This window comes from Delphinapterus leucas, chromosome 8 (assembly GCF_059928025.1).
Source record: "Delphinapterus leucas isolate spDelLeu-1000000601 "Yukka" chromosome 8, BTC_Dleu_Yukka2, whole genome shotgun sequence".
Lineage (NCBI taxonomy): Eukaryota > Metazoa > Chordata > Mammalia > Artiodactyla > Monodontidae > Delphinapterus > Delphinapterus leucas.
The window spans coordinates 97,700,006-97,710,393 of NC_143136.1; the positions used below are offsets into that span (position 1 = coordinate 97,700,006).

A 10,388-nucleotide genomic window follows, 5' to 3' on the forward strand; every position below is an offset into this window, starting at 1 on the left:
TCATGAAGCGTGAGAGATTGGTTTCTTTATTCGTAGAAGCCGAGGTCTTCAGTTCTTTCAGCAGCGTGTTTAACACTTTCTCCAACTGCAGATCCAAGCCAAATCCTTGGAACGTGACCTCATACCCCTTGCTCAGAATCTGATTCCTGGTTGTTCCAACGCTTCTGGCAGTGTTTTGAGCCCTTGCTCAAAGCCTGTTTAAATGGAACCCTTCAAAATCCTTATATATTTTAAAGCTGTAGCATCTTTTTTTCTTTTAAAAAATTTATTTATTTATTTATTTATTTTTGGCTGCGTTTGGTCTTTGCTGCTGCACGTGGTCTTTAGTTGCGGCGAGCGGGAGCTTCTCTTCGTTGTGGTGCTGGGGCTTCTCTCATTGCGGTGGCCTCTCGTGTGGTGGTGCACGGGTTCTAGGGCATGTGGGCTCAGTAGTTGTGGCTCGTGGGCTCTAGAGTGCAGGCTCAGTAGTTGTGGCTCGTGGGCTCTAGAGCGCAGGCTCAGCAGTTGTGGCACACGGGCCTAGTTGCTCCACGGCATGTGAGATCTTCCCAGACCAGGGCTCTAACCCGTGTACCCTGCATTGACAGGTGGATTCTCAACCACTGTGTCACCAGGGAAGCCCAAGCTGTAGCATCTTGATAGACCCCTCTGAGGAAGACTAGTACCTGTATAGCACCATGAAAGTCAGCCCAGGCCTCACTGAACTTCTTGTCTGGGCTTATATGAAGAGGAAGTCCAAGTAGAAATATTTATAAATTAATCTGCATTGAAAATATAATGGTTGGTGCAATTTATAGGGAGTCAGGCTTTTGGGATTCCCTAGTCATAAAACTTAAGAATGTAACTGATACACTTTGGGAATAAAAGTATAGATAGAAGTGTGATGCGTATGCCAATTATGCGTGCATCTAACATCCCTCTTACACCTGCTCCTGCGAGGAGTCAAAGAAATCCTTTTTTCATAGAGTTCTCATTCCAAATTTTGTGAAAATTTAAATTGTCTTACCCTTGACTCTCCACACTTTTCACTTGATTCTGACCCTCTACAAGAGCCTAACTCCATTTATTCCTGAAGTATCTTGCAAATACCGCAGTATGTTTAATACCGACACCAAATATACCGATTTTGTTGCAAAGATTCATCATTATCTTAACTCATCATGAGGTAAAGGGCAATGATACAGAACATTCAAGTATGCTACTTCAATACCCTTTTCATTTTTTTAAACAAAACAATCCTCAACCTCTCATTAATAAATGTTATGTGCCTGTTAGAAGAAAGCTTCCTGGCTCTAATTTATCTGATGGCATTTTCTGTCACAATAAACAAAATACTACTGAAAGGTTGAGGCTGCTTCTGTCTTTCCCTTTGCCAATTTACAAAATAAACATTTACTGATTTGGTCATTAGAGTTTAAACTATTGAACTGAAGACAGATGTTCCTTGAACAAAGATTGAAAAGAGGAGACAGATCAGAAATTCTCACAAGGCCAGAACTTAAAACACTGATGATTACAGCTTCTCTTATCTGTCACCAGAGCCTTTAGGGTGAAAATATGGCTCTGGATTTTCTGGAGATGCGTATAGTGTACACCAGCCTATGGACTTTGGAAAACCTTTTTCCTATGTGTTCTTCCAGTGAATTAAAAAGAAAATAATTTCTGAATTTAGCCTTGTAAACTGAGCTTTGCCCAGCAAGTATATTGAACTGATGCGTAACTGAATGCCCAAGTCCCTGTTCATTTTGGGGATTTAGCAAGCATTCCTTTGAAAACAAACCAACTCAGTCAATGTCAGCACCACCCCCAAAAATATTACAATGAAACTAAATTCTTCTTTTTTAAAAAATTTGCGTGGAGGGACTTCCCTGGTGGTGCAGTGGTTAGGAATCCACCTGCCAATGCAAGGGACACGGGTTCAATCCCTGGTCTGAGAAGATCCCACATGCTGTGGAGCAACTAAGCCCACGTGCTGCAACTACTGAGCCTGCGCTCTAGGGCCCGCCTGCCGCAGCTACTGAGCTCGTGTGCTGCAACTACTGAAGCCTGCGTGCCCAGAGCCTGTGCTCTGCAACAAGAGAAGCCACTGCAACGAGAAGCCCGTGCACTGCAACGAAGAGTAGCCCCGGCTCGCCACAGCTAGAGGAAGCCCTCATGCAGCAACGAAGACCCAAGGCAGCCAAAAAAAAAATTTCCATGGAAAAAGGAAATGTGATTATTCGGAGGGAGAAATCAGTGCAGGGAATGGGAAGTTTTAAAATGTAATCAATCTCTGAAAGTATTGAGAATCTAAGTGAAAGTATAGGATGAATGGGTGGCAGGTTTCTTCAGGTCTGAGAGTCCTCCTAAGAACCGGGTTTGATTGGAAAGGTTGACTGCACACAGTGTGACTGAAGGCTTTGTGCCTTACCCTCACTGGCTACAAAAAGAAACAAAGAAATTAAAAAAATCCAATATCAGTGCAACATAAAAATTCTCTTGGTGCCTAAAATTCCACCGTGAAGATTCATTGCTTTGGGAAAGCCAAGTTTCTTGGTAGTCATCTTGGTTTAAACTGTCTTCCCTAAAAAAGCCACAAACAGAATATGTAGAGGTTGGTGAGAATAGGGGAAATGAGAAAGGGAGGTAAATGTAGAGCTATATCAGCCCTGTTTAGGATAGGAAGGGTGGGAAGGAGCAAAGAAGGACCATATTAGTGAGTAACACACTCCTGAGGGCTGAGTCGGAGGGTGAGAATGCACTCATCACAAGGCAACCTCCTTCCTGGTTTAATCAAAACCCAGGACAACTATCTGGGTGGGAAATTTCCTTTGTTTAACAGCACTTTCCCTTGAAGCCAAGGAGTTCTTAGGGACATTTTCTGGCCATATATCTAACACCTCCAAAGCACTGTAAAAGGCACAGTGGGAAGAGGGCGGGCCAGTTAGATAATAGACCGCAAAAGCGTCCATGCCTACATGTAGCATTGTCTGAACTAGACACACACACAGAGAAAGGGCAATTTGGAAAGAAAAGGTACATCCCAGGAGCCAAGACAAAAGGGGAAGTTATAATGAGTTCTTCCCTTCTTCCTGCTCTTCCTCCTTTTACTTCTGTGAATGTTTACAGAAAATTACAATCCTGCTCTGTATTTTGAGAAAGAATATAAATCTACCGCCTCCCAACATGTCACAGCTGCCATTTGCCACTGCCAACCACCTATGGATTTCCTATAAGCAGGGTTCATTCACTGTGCAAATTAGATAATTGAAACAATCTATCTGCTTCAGGCAGCTGGCTTCAGGGATGACGCTTGCCTGTTGCCATGACAAGTAATTTTCAGAGTGAAATTTTAGGTACAATAACTCACTGAACAATAAGCTGTTGCCCTGTTCTATCAGGAAGACAAGACCTTAAGGATAAAATTCTTTCTTTATTTATATTTATTGGCTACTGGAGATGATAAAGCAATCTCTTGCCAATTAGTATTCTAGCCAGCCCCTTTTCTTCTGCTTTATGATCATCTCCCTTGCTGCGAAGGAAGATAGGATGAAAGAGTACAATTCTGTTGATGGTGGTTCTCTGGGATTCCTCAGTCATACCTTCTAGATGGTGGGCTATTGATTATGGTGCAGACCCTGAAGGGATAAAATCAGAGGAGCTAGGAAATCCATAGCTTGTGTTGCTTCACAAATATGCGTGTGGCATCTTCACCCAGGGATTAATTATACTTCTATATATTCTAATCAGAAAGAAAAGTCTTTTTAAACTTTTTTTATTGAGCATAGTTGATCTACAATGTTGTGTTAGTATCTGCTGTACAGCAAAGTGATTCTGTTATACATATATATACATTCTTTTTTAATATTCTTTTGCATTGTGGTTTATCACAGGATACTGAATATGGTTCTCTGTGCTACACAGTAGGACCTTGTTGTCTATGCATTCTGTATATAAAAGCTTATATCTGCTAACCCCAACCTCCCAGTCCATCCCTCCCCCCAACCCCCTCCCCCTTGGCAAGCACAAGTCTGTTCTCTATGTCCGTGATTCTGTTTCTGTTTCGCAGATAGGTTCATTTGTGTCATATTTTAGATTCCACGTTTAAGTGATATCATATGGCATTTGTATTTGTTTCAGAAAGAAAAGTCTTAGAAGGAGAGTAACATAGGCTTGGAACATTTTCCCCTGTGTTTTATAGGATTAAAAGCAGTCAGCAAAGTCAGAGAGGTCAGAAGAGAACATGAGCTCTGTGAAAGCTGGGACCCCAGCGGCTTTTGATCTCTGCCTTGTCCCCTTAGCCTGGAAGGGCTCAAGCCCCATCAGGTGCACTTGATAGATATTTTCTGAACAAACAAGTGAATGAATGAATTGCTTTCTCCCACTTCACTTCAGACACATTGCATTCTAGTGTCCTCCCCCTTCCCCTTCTCATCAAAACCTGCTCTTACAAACCTATCTCCATTTAAGCACAAGTCCCTACGACCTGCTCCATGAAAAGAGGTCTATATGTCCACATAAGTTTGGGAAATTATGCATGCATTCTATTCTTGGTGCTTGAAAATGCTCATGAGAATACTAGAGGCACTTTCTCCTGCAGCTAAGAAATCGGAATAACTTTGCCTAACTCAAAATTTCCTAAACTTTATTCATTTATTTCATTTCATTTGGTAGATGTTAATTGAACATTTGCTATGTGCCAGGAAATGGTCTAGACATAGGAAGTGACCAATCAGATAAAAGTCCCTGCCTGTCCTATGGAATTTACGTTCTGGTGGGGAAGACAGAGAGTGCACAAATAAATAAAATATTTAGCTGATCAGATGTTGGTAAGTGAAGTGCAATGAAGAAAAACAAAAAGGCAAGAGCGGTAGGGAGGACTGTGACAGGGAGTTACAGTTTTAAGTTCAGTAGTTATTATTGAGGAGAGGTTTGAGCAAAGACCTGCAAGAGGTGAGGGAGTGAGTCACTGGGGGGAAAGGTATTCCAAGCAGAGGAAGCAGCAAGGGCAAAGGTCCTGAGAATGTCTGCATGTCTGGAGTGTGTGAGGAAACCAAGATGGCCAGGACTGCTGGATGACTCTAGGATGGGAAGGGCAGTAAGAGGAAAGGTCATGGAGGTGAGAGGGGTAGGGATGGGGGTCAGGTTACGGAGATCATATCTAACCGCAAAAGTGCTTCACTGGTAATGCTGAGAAGTGTTGTCTTTGCTCAGAACCCTCCTTGGTCTCCACACACACAAGTAAAAAACAAACACACACACACAATTTTAAGAAAAAGCAAAAACGAGACCGGCTTCCTCATGAGTAAAATGGGGAAAATAATATTGCCTTCCTTTCAAAGATTTTTTTTAATAATAAAAAATAAATTTTATAGAGTTGTGGGCATTTAGTTAATGCTCAATAAATGTTAGCTCTTTGCTTTTTTTCTCTTTCTCACTCCATCTCCCAAAAAAACATGTTGTCTGCCCACTCTACTATCATGCTGCTATAGCAATGATAACAGTAAGCAATAAGCATGAAGTGCAGAATCAAAGGCATAGGACAACAAGTGTTTGAAGGTGGACAGATAAAAACTTTGGTGGATATAATGCTGTAGATTCCACTAATGAAAAAGATGAGAGAAACTAAAAGATCCCACACCAGAGGATCAAGAAAGCAGACAGGGCAACAGGGATCAGGATTCTGGGCTGTAAATGTGGACGTCGGCTGCAAACAGTGAGGAAGGCACCTTGTACCCACCAGGGAGTTTTCTTTTTTTTTTTTTTGCGGTACGCGGGCCTCTCCCTGCCGTGGCCTCTCCCGTTGCGGAGCGCAGGCTCAGTGGCCATGGCTCACGGGACTAGCTGCTCCGCGGCATGTGGGATCTTCCCGGACCGGGGCACGAACCCGTGTCCCCTGCATCGGCAGGTGGACTCTCAACCACTGCGCCACCAGGGAAGCACAGGGAGGTTTCTTGAAAGAGTGAACGTTAGATGTTTTTGGGGGGGTATAGGGGAGGATGAGTGGGCCTTTTGGACAGCCCATGTTGAAGACTAGTAGACCCCATGGGTTGAAAACGTGGGGATATTTAGGTTCTGACAAAAGATTGGCAAATCACTGCTTGAGAGTTTCGGTTTCCCTACATCATAACCAACACATGATATTGTCATACTTTGTTAATCTAATGGATATTGAAGTCTCTTTCATTGATATTTTGCTTTATATTTCCCCAATTATACTGTCATTGAGCTTCTGGTCATATGTTTGTTGGAAATTAGGGTTAAATTCATTTAATTCATTGATATTTATCGAGATTACTTATATTCATATAATATTTTCATTTATTTCACTGTTGCCCTATTAATGGTTATGGGTATTGTTGCCAGGTTTTGGTATTACAAGCAATGTTTTAATGAACAATCACCTACCCATGTCATCTTGTACATATTTAGGTTTCTTTGTTGGGTAAATTCCCACAAATAAAATCACTGAATCAAAAGTGTATGTATTTATAATAATTAGTAGGAAATATACTTTATTTTAATCATTTAGTCATTGTATAATACAGGAACATATTATAATCTTTAAAAAGATCAAAAGGGTAAATTGTAAAAAGTAAGTCTTTAATCAGCTTTTCCCCTCTAGCCCTCCAGTTCCTTTTCCTGGGGGCTAATACTGCTACCAGCTTATAAAGGATCCTTCAGGACTTCCCTTTGGCTGCTGTTCCGTACTACCCTTAGAGGCTCTATTTCCCTGAGACTTTAGAGTCTCAGGCCACTTGAGGCATTTGAGGCCATTTGAGGCGAAATGGTTCCAGGCGAGAGAGGATCAGGCAGTGGCAATGGAGGGGTCGCAGTCACGTCAGGCTGCCCGTAGGGAAAAAGCCTGAGGGGCCCTTTTGGTCGCTGGACCCTGCACTTTCTTCCTTTGCCGGGCCCTGCCTACCACGAAGATGAGTTCGGCCTGGGTCACCACTTTGGAGAAGGAGCATCTCTGGATGTATCTGCAGGCACTCGGCTTCGAGCTGGGCTCGGTGACCGTAGCCTGTGGAAAGATGGTGTCGCACACGCACCTCGGAGTGAACATGTTTGACAAGTTGAACTGTGAGGCCTTTCAAATAGTTTCTTATTTTTTGTTTCAAACGCTTGACCAGTCTCTTAGTAAAGAAGTGTTCAAACTTTGTTGGCCTCCATTTGACCAAAAAAGTGATACTGAATTCCGAAAACATTGCTGTGAATGGTTAAAAAAGATTTCTGCTGAGTGTGGAAGTAGCTTTTCTCCAGTTGTGGGTTCACTGTTTCTTTCTCCTGGTGGTCCTAAGTTTATTCATTTGATGTATCACTTTGCAAAATCTGTTGCAATAAAAAATATAAAAACCCATTCTAAAAATTCTGTACATTTTACAGAGACATTTAATGTAAAGCCACAAGATTTGCACAAGTGCATTGCCAGATGCCATGTAGCACGTAACAGATTTTTACAAATTTTGCAGAGAGAAGATTGTGTTACCTCAAAATGCCAGGAAAATGCACAATTGTCAGTTAAACAAGCACGAAATTTGAGATCAGAATGTATAGGACAGCAAAACCAAATTAAAAAAATGGAACCCTATGATGACCAAAGTAATATACAAGAGAAAATTCAAAAGGTTCGGTCTTTGTGGGCTTCAGTGAATGAAACATTCATGTTTTTGGAAAAAGAGAGAGAAGTTGTTAGTTCATTCCTTAGTCTTGTTAACCAATATACTTTAGATGGAACTAATGTTGCTATCAATATTCCAAGGCTCTTACCTGACAAAATTGAGAAACAAATGTGTCAGTTGCACATAAGAAATGTTTATGAGGCTGGAAAATTGAATCTCTTAACAGTTATTCAGTTATTAAATGAAGCCTTGAAAGTAATGAAATGTGAACATTGTCAGGCTGACCAAGCAAGACTGACAATAGACCTTCACTTCCTTGAAAAAGAGACCAAATTTCAGAGAGAAAGACTGTCAGATCTGAAACATATGAGGTATAAAATAAAAGAAGATCTCACAACTATAAGACATTGTATTGTTGAAAAACAAGAAGAATGGCATAAAATTTGGAAAGAATTTCTCGGCCTGTCTCCTTTCAGTCTAATTAAAGGTTGGACTCCAGCTGTGGATCTTTTACCACCTATGTCTCCCCTTTCGTTTGATCCTGCCTCAGAAGAAGCATACACAAAGAGTATTCTTCTGCAATACCCTGCTTCACTTCCAGATACACCTAAGCAACATATCCAGGAAAATGGTTGCAAGAAGGGCAAGTGATATACTGGAAACTAAATGTGATCTAGCCAAGAGCCCTGCTTCTTTCCTGTTACAGCTCATTTCACCATCAGATAGAAACAGTGTTACACTACTTGAAAAGGACAGGAAGCTGACATCTTCTAGAGAGAAAAATGAAACAGTTTCTAAGAAAACACCAGAATTTGAAGTGGGAGACTCTTCATCATCAAATATTGCAAAGAGTAGTGCATTTGGAGGGTCTCTGCCAGCTAAAAAAGTGATCCATTCCAAAAATAGCAAGGTCATCTGGTAGAAGAGGTTGCAAGGGCAGTTTTATCTGATTCACCACAACCTTCTAAAGGAAAAGAAGTAATGTTAGAGGAACTAATTGACTCTCTAGTTTCTAACCTGTTCTTAACAAGGAATCAAGTTCCCTGAACTCCAGAAAACTTGATAAGTGATATTAGGAGCTTATGGAGAAAAGCTGTTAAAATAGAAGAAAACAGAAGTACAGAACCAATTCAGATGGATACTGAACATAGAGAAGTGTTGCCAGAATCCTTACCTGTGGTGCATAATCAAAAAGAGTTTAACAGGGCCAGTTTTTTCTCAGTAACCACTGTGTCCGATTCTAGCCATTCTCATTTGCCTGAAGAGAAAGTTGTTTCAGATTGCCTTAAGTGTGTGCTTCAGAAACCTGTGGTGACCAGTTACATAGGTGAACCAACAACACAAAATCTGTCAGATTTGTTAAATAAGGACATAATTTGTAAGCAAGATTTGGAATGTACAGCTTTACAGAACAAGCTTTTAGAAACTAGCCAAATAGAGACATTCTCCCCTGCTGTAGGCAGTAGGAGAGATGTGATAGGTAGCAGTGAAGAATAGTATATTAAAATATCAGACCACTCGAAAGCTTTTTACAGAGATCTTTCCATGCATAAAAGTATGTTATGGAACTCTTTTCAGGTATCAAGTGGAATTAGTTCTAGTTTTAAAGATAGTGATTTTGGCATATTACATGAAATTCTTCCAGAAGAAGTTGGTCACTTAAGTCTTAATAGCTCCAGTAGTACAGAGGCCAATTTTAAACTGGAAGCAAATAGTCCTATGCACAGTGGCATTTTCCCAGAAGGTGTTGTGGAAGGAAGACAAACTACTCCAGAATCAGACTTTAATTCACAGGCTACTTGCAGTGGATATGAAGCTCTGAAGAAATGTCTGTCCAAGCAAAGGGAAGAAATTTGCCTCTCTAATCCTGAAACACTTGAAAGACAAACCTGAACTGAGCCTTACTTCCCAATACATGCAAACTGATGATATGCTTAACTGTTTGGGCACTCATGATTTGCACGCTGACTATACAAAACCATCTTCACGCATGTCCCTTGGTGAAAGAAAACGGTCTCTTTCACCACTAATTAGGTTTTCTCCAGTGGAACAAAGATTGAGAACCACAATACCATGTAGTCTTGGAGAACTTCTACCTAATTTAACAGTCAATTTTGCTGAAGAAGAAATCTTGAATAAGAGCCTTGATGCAAAAGAATCTCCATCTGACTTGAAAGATGAAGCAGTAGCCCAGTCAATTTAACTATGATGAACTTAAGTTGAAGCAGTGTCACAGGATAAAAACTGATTTGTAATTTAGATACACATTGGGAGTGTAACTGTTTTTCAAGGTCTAAAAAAGTCCTAAATAATGCTTTTTAGCCTTCTCTGCTGATTTTAGGTAAGGAGAGTATGTTTGGATTTTCTCTCTTTGTATGGATATGGGGTTGAAATGTGAAGTATTTCGAAAGCAAACAAGTTACGAGAAGCCATTTTGATTTTTTTTTTGTTGTTGTTGTTAGTTTCTGCTTTATAACAAAGTGAATCAGTTATACATATACATATGTTCCCATATCTCTTCCCTCTTGCGTCTCCCTCCCTCCCACCCTCCCTATCCCTCCCTTATAGGTGGTCACAGAGCACTGAGCTGATCTCCCTGTGCTATGCGGCTGCTTCCCACTAGCTATCTGTTTTACGTTTGGTAGTGTATATATGTCCGTGCCACTCTCTCGCTTTGTCACAGCTTACCCTTCCCCCTCCCCATATCCTCAAGTCCATTCTCTAGTAGATCTGTGTCTTTATTCCTGTCTTACCCCTAGGTTCTTCATGACATTTGTTTTTCTTAAA

General features: G+C 41.0%; 1 pseudogene; it reads left to right on the forward strand.

Moving 5' to 3' along the window:
* The first annotated feature begins 6,790 nt into the window (after window positions 1-6,790).
* Window positions 6,791-10,155, forward strand: LOC111183381 (HAUS augmin-like complex subunit 6 pseudogene; annotated as a pseudogene).
* The last annotated feature ends 233 nt before the right edge of the window (window positions 10,156-10,388 follow it).